We start from the raw sequence: 7026 nt of genomic DNA on the forward strand, positions 1-7026 counted from the left end.
TACCTTTCATAAACTTCGCATAACTAGGCATCTATTCAAGAGCTTCAGCGAAAGGTATGTTGATATGAAGTTTCTTGAACACCTCCAGAAACTTCTCAAACTACTTATCCAGCTTTTTCTTCTGCAGCCTCTTAGGAAAGGGAGGTGGAGGATAGATCTGCTTCTCCTCTGTATTACCCTCAGGAGGAGTGTGTTTAACAGTAGTCTTCCTTAGTTCCTTCATCTTCCTTCTGCACTTCTTCTTCTTCAGCCACAGCTTCTTCATCCGAAACTTGAGAGTGTTCGGGATTTACAACCTTCCCAGACCTCAATGTAATTGCCTTTACCTGCTCCTTAGCTTCCCTCTTTCCTGGCACTTCAGTGTCATTAGGGAGTGTATCTAGTTGATGATTTAGCAAGGTATTGGCAATTTGTTCAATTTGATTTTCCAAGGTCTTGATAGAAACCGCTTGCCTCTTGCACATGAGCCTCAACTCTTCCAATTCAGATTTTTCATTGGACTGTTGCAGCTGGAATTGTTGCCTTGGTACGTACTGCGGTTGCTGAAAACCAGGAGGGTTGTACTACTTTGCTGGATACTGCTGATAAGGCTGTTGAACTGCATTCTGAGAATTGCTTCAACTAAAGTTAGGATGATTGCGGTTGTTAGGATGATAGGTGGCTGGCACAGGCTGCTGCGACCTCTGAAAGTTGCTCATGAACTGAGCCGATTCACTAAAAATAGCACGCTACTCCGTCTCATGGGCACAACACAAAGCTTACAGACACTAGTGATCTGATTAACTCCATAAAAAACCAAAGAATCCACCTTCATCGTCAAAGCCTTAAGCTGAGGAGCTATAGCAGTAGCTGCATCTAACTCCAGAATTCCAGCTATGTTGCCCTGAGATAGTCTTTGAGTAGGATTCTGGTATTCATTCGCAGCCATCAGTTCAATCAATTCATAAGCTTCATTATAGCTTTTAGCCCACAAGGCTCCTCCTGATGCTGCATCAAGCATGGGTCTAGAAGTAGCAACCAAACCATTATAGAAGCAGTTAATAATCATCCAGTCAGGCATCCCATGGTGAGGGCACTTCCTAAACATCTCCTTATAGCGATCCCTAGCTTCACATAAAGATTCTCCAGATTGTTGAGCAAATTGAGTAAGTGCGTTCCTGATTGCAGCAGTCTTTGCCATAGGAAAGAATTTAGTTAAGAACTTTTGAGCAAGATCCTCCCATTTGATGATAGACCCTGGTGGTAGAGAATGTAACTAACACTTAGCTTTATCCCGCAGAGAGAATGGGAAAAGCCACAACTTAATAGTCACTTCAGAAACTCCATTGAACTTGAAAGTGTCGCAGATCTCGATGAAATCTCTGATATGCGTGTTGGGGTCTTCTGTCGGAGAACCCCCAAACTAAACTGAGTTCTGTATCATCTGAATCGTGCTTAACTTGATCTCAAAGGTATTAGCCGAGATGGCTGGTCGAATAATGCTAGACTGAATATCATTAATCTTTGGTTGAGAGTAATCCATCAAAGCCTTCTGATTCGCTTCTGGTTCTCCCATTGCAATAAGTGCTTCTTCTTCAACTTTCTCCTCGACAAGAACTTCCTCGAAAACTTCCTTAACTATTACAACTTCTTCCTCACCTTGATCCAGTGTTCTCTTACGAGACCGAGAACGTGTATGCATACACGCTCGCTAGAGTACCTGAACACGACAAGGAAACAAGTAAGTAAAATATATGAGTCATTGAACTTTAACGAACACTGATGACAAACACATAAACTAATATTAACACCGAGTCCCCGGCAGCGGCGCCAAAAAATTGTTAGGATGAAAACACGCGCTAATATTCACGCAAGTATACGTGATCGCAATATAGAATTAATTCTAGTTCGTTCCCACAAGGACTGGTTTAAGTAAATTTTAATCAATGCACTTATGCAACAATGGTATGGTTATTATCCAATGCTAAAACGAATAACAAATTGAGGTTGTTTATAACTACGATTAACTAAGATATTATACTAAAGAACATTAACTAAGAGATTTAAAAAGGATTGATTAGTATATAACACAAACATGAGATTCTAACTTCATTAAATACTTCATTCAATAGCCTTTTTATTCTTAACCTTAGCATGCAATGGTGATGACACTAATCAGATTACACGAAACTGATAAACGCCAACTTTCGTTGCACGAATACCATACTACCAAACATCCAAAAAAGAGATAGAAGCTGAATATACACCAATTATATTGAGACCCTATATGTCTATATAATTTGACAATATAACAATTTAATGCACAATTATCTATCATGATTACATAAGGAAAGTAAGATGGTTAAAATTACCTACGAATCATGCATATCAAATACATGAACCTATGGTGGCATGGCAAGTTCTAAACCCCTAAATTCATTTTCGCTTCATTAAAGATTAACGCGCTATCTTATAAGTTCGCGACACTCATAAGACGAATAAGCACAACCAATACTAGGATATCATACAATCACCCCACACTAAGGCATCAAAACAAATTAGCTAAAGAAATCCATAAGTAAATCCGGTAGAATCACACGATAACGATTAGCCCATAATCGGACTCATCTTCAACGTGGGTTCCGATAAAAGCATGGTGTATTAAACATAGTCTTTACACTGAATAAATAATAAAACCAAGTATGAAACATGAGTATAGATTTACAAGTAAGAAAACTAGCATCCAAAGTTACAACTTAAAATAAAGAATTACAAGAATAAACTAGATCCTCTTCGCCTTAGTTGAATTGTGCTCTATGGTCTTCTTACGCCTTCTACTTAAGCTCCGGTACGTCTTGTTATGAAAAATGATCATAAGTTATGTATATATAGCAGCCCATGCAGATTAGAAGTCTTTCGGATCAAAATCAGAGTAGAAACAAGATTCCTGAAATTCGACCCGGGTCGGCCGCGTGCTACTACAGCGCGGGCGCGCTACACTTCTACAATCCTGGCGTGGGCGCGCGCTAATACAGCGCGGGCACGCTGACTCTATGGAGAAAATCCTAACTTCTGCTTTTCTTGCTGTTTTGAGTTGGTCTTTTCACGAGCAATCTTCTTGACACACCAAATTAGCATCAAAACAAAGCCAATTCTCCTGAGTTTCTGATATAAGCCTGAAATGCAAAAATACTACAAAACACATCAAAAACACAAATAGCTGGAGTACAAAACACCAATTCAAGCCTTTATAGGACATAATAAATGGACATAAATGCCGCTTAACAAACATTTTCCCAAAACAGATTTATTCAACTCCAAGCTTTTTCATAATTCTTCTGAGGCATGATCTTCTTCCAGATTGAATTCTTAGGCTTGATACTGTTTAAAGAAAAAGACTCCAGTCTGCTCTTTTAACATTTTTATAGACTTTAAATATTACAAGTATAAAATAGAAACTAAGATTACAATACAACTTACTTAGAATTGTCAATTTGACTTAGTCTTGTTATTGTACAGGCATGTCTTGCACAACAATCTCCCCCAATTTGTGAGAAGATTGCTTAACATAAATTTATGCCTGTTAACAAGACTAACCCCAAGTTATAATGGAAAATAAGACTAATATAAAAATTGACACAATTACAAGAATTGTACATTAGATGATTTTGAGTTTGAGTATTAACAAGCATTAGAAAAAGATTGGTACTTCTGATTTTGCTCTAATGAGGTCTTTTAAATATACAAGAATTTCAAGTTCCTCTATGATTGGAGTCCCTGTTAGAGCTTCTATCAGTTTGAGTCTATCTTGCTTTGGATAACCATCTAACATTTCAATTCTGAAATTTGAAAATGAGCCAACTTTTATATTTAATAATTTTCCATCTTTGGAGATTCTGCTCATCTCTTTTGCTTTAAGTTTATCTGATCTTTTGATATATATTTCAGTCTCCTCATCATACTTTCTCCTTTTCTCCTCATATTCTGCTTCACTCCTTGCTCTTCTCTCCTTCCTTGTAATCAACCATTCATCTAGAACTGATCTTCATGCTCTTGCAGCAGTATCCTTGTCCTTCAACAAACTTATCACTCTCTTAATTTCTGTTGGAGAGAGAGTGTCCATCAAATTGCTGCCTAGAAAAGTAAAGGACCCATCTTGAAAGTAGATTCTTACTTCCTTTAGAGTAACAACCCAGACTCCAACTATTTTCTCAGTCAGTTGTTGAAAATAGTCTTCATCTAAACTGTACCTCTTTAAGGATAGAAAATCATTTTGTTTGAAACAATTCCAGATGGCCCTTTCAGTAACTTCAACTTTTTCAGTAGGCTTAGCTTTCTTAGGTTTTCTCCCAACAGACTTGAAATGAGTTTTGTGTGATGGTTTGACAAAAGGTAAGGTTGAGATTTTCTTAAGAGATGTTTGGCTTGTGGTGATTGGAATTTTTAGAAAAGAGTTAGCAGTTTGTCTGTATAAAAATTTGGGCTTAGAGGCTTGAGGTGGTTTGATGTTTGAGAGAGTTGACTTTGAAGGTTGAGCCAAAGGTTGAGTTAGTTGTGTTTGGATTTTTAGGGTTTGGTGTGGTTCTGAGCCATCATGTCTTTGTTTGCTCCTTTTTTCACCTCTCCTCTTACTTTCACCATCCTTCTTCTCATCTTCCTTCCTCTCTCCACCCTTGCTTCCAATTGCCTTACTGGATTGACTTGGATTTGAGCCAGAAGGTTTTTTTATCATCTTTCTTCTGCTCATCATCATCCAAGTTATCCTTGTTGATTTAAGTTTTGGGCAAGTTGGCTTCAGCATCCCTTAGATATCTCCCCAATAGCTTAATCATCTCTTCATCTTCAAAATACTTATTCTTCTTTACCTTTGAAGCAATTTCCAAAGTCATGATTAGATTCTTGTTGACCATGACACATTGTTTAGGGATTTGAAAGCGTTTAAAGTGTTTGGTGGTAGGACAGATGTATGACACTCCATTGCTTGGCTGTAGGTATGCTTCTGGAAAAGCAGCCACTTGAGCATTTTTCAGTTCAGCTAGCAATAAAGTGTCTTCATAAATCACAACTCTGACTTTGTTTATCAGAATATCCAACTCAGATGCCCTCCTTGAGATAAGATAATTGAGGGATACCTGCATACACCTATCTACCGCAGAGTCATTTATATTGACCATTATCCTCTTCTCCTGAAAATTGTCTTGCTACGTGCTGATTCTCAATTATCAGGAGGAGCTCATGATATGACTATTTTGGATATCATTAGGATTTGATGTGCTATCAAGATTTAATGCATCATCAGTATCTGCAGAACATCATCATCTGAAGATAGTCTGTTGTGAAGATTAAGTATGTTCCTTATTTTGAGAGATGGATATCTCTTCGTTCTAAGTGATTGGACTTTATGTATTCAGCTGAAGATATGTATCATTTTCTATTAGTAATTGATAATGCATATCCTAAACTGATTTGTAGTAGCTGTGTATTATATAAACACAGTTTAGGTCATCACATAGTGATTAATTCGAGCATTGTACGACCTAGCAGCTCTCAAGAACATCAGTATTTCTTGAGAGAGTTTGTAACAGTTTTTATCAGAAATATAAAGAACTGTTATATTTTTATACTTATTCGAAATATTTATACAATTGTATCCAACCCCCTTAAATAATTATATCATTACTGTGCAACAATTGGTATCAGAGCAAACTGATAAATTTACAATCAGAAACGATCTAAACATGACTCTAAACAAGTATGAAAGTATTAAAATCCCCATTCTGAAAAATGATGAATATCCTACATGGAAGGAGAAGATACTCATGCACCTGGAGGCTACAGATCCAGACTATCTCGACGTAATCAATTATGGACCCTACATGCCAACAAAACTGGTGCCTGCAACTCCTACTATTGCTGAACACTATCAGTTTAAGGAGAAGAGTGAGTGGACACCAGAAAAGAAAGTAGATGTGCTGAAAGATGCAAAGTTAAGAAACATTTTGCATAACAATCATGATTCTGTGATGTCAAACACGGTTATAGCTTACAAAACTGCCAAGAAGATCTAGGATGCCTTGAAACTCAATGTCAAGGAACCATGGCCATCAAGAAGAACAGAAGGGCTGTTCTAATTCAAAAATATGAACATTTTGAGTCCAAACCTGATGAAAGCCTCACTGACATCTATGAAAGGTTTCTCACCCTTCTCAACAACCTATCCTTGGTGGGAAAAGTGTATGATCGGGAGGATTCAAACATCAAGTTTCTGAGAGCCTTAAATGAGGAATGAGAGACTCAGACTTCAATCATATGACATCAGTATGATTTGGAAATAATCACCCTGGATGAAGTCTATGGCATGCTGAGAACTCATGATCTGGAAGTTCAGCAAAGGAAAGAGAGGAAAAATAACAAGGGAAAATCAGTTGCTTTGAAAGTGAATGCTAAAGCTTCAAAAGAAAGGTCAGTTGAAGCTACAAGAAAAAAGAACAATCTGCCAGAATCAGATACTGATGATTCATCATCAAATCCTGATGATGATACTGGTTCTGAAACTGACGAGAACATGACAAATTCTGATGTCATGCAAATGGCTGCATTGCTAGCTAAGGGCTTCAAGAAGATACAATTCAGGAAGTCTCAGAAGAATAGAAACTTCAAGAAAAATTTCACTAAAGGAGAAAGGAAGTCATCAGGAAGAAGAGAAGGGAAGGACTCTAAAGCCGGAAAAGTCGACAGGTTGAAAATTAAGTGCTACAACTGTGATGAACCTGGTCACTTTGCTACAGAGTACAAAAAGACAAAGCATGACAAAGGGAAGAACAAAGTCTTGATTACATCAAGCAAGGATTGGATGGAATCCACTGATTCCAAAAATGAAGAAACATGCTATGCACTGATGGCTAGCTTTGATACTTGTGGCGCCCCAAAATCCGGGGTAAGGAATCTCGGAGGCCATGCCATCTAAACTACTACAACCACACAACTCACACTATAATATATAAATACTCATGCTTCACGACCCCACACTTATCATACACACACACA

At 37.7% G+C, this 7026-nt stretch overlaps 1 non-coding gene across 1 annotated transcript; it reads left to right on the forward strand.

Moving 5' to 3' along the window:
* Window positions 1–1058: 1058 nt before the first annotated feature.
* LOC141699551 (small nucleolar RNA R71) lies at window positions 1059–1165 on the forward strand. Its single transcript, XR_012566003.1, has one exon. It is a non-coding gene; the product is annotated as a small nucleolar RNA R71 (small nucleolar RNA).
* Window positions 1166–7026: the final 5861 nt, after the last annotated feature.

The sequence above is a fragment of the Apium graveolens genome, chromosome 11 (assembly GCF_009905375.1).
Source record: "Apium graveolens cultivar Ventura chromosome 11, ASM990537v1, whole genome shotgun sequence".
NCBI classification, from domain to species: domain Eukaryota; kingdom Viridiplantae; phylum Streptophyta; class Magnoliopsida; order Apiales; family Apiaceae; genus Apium; species Apium graveolens.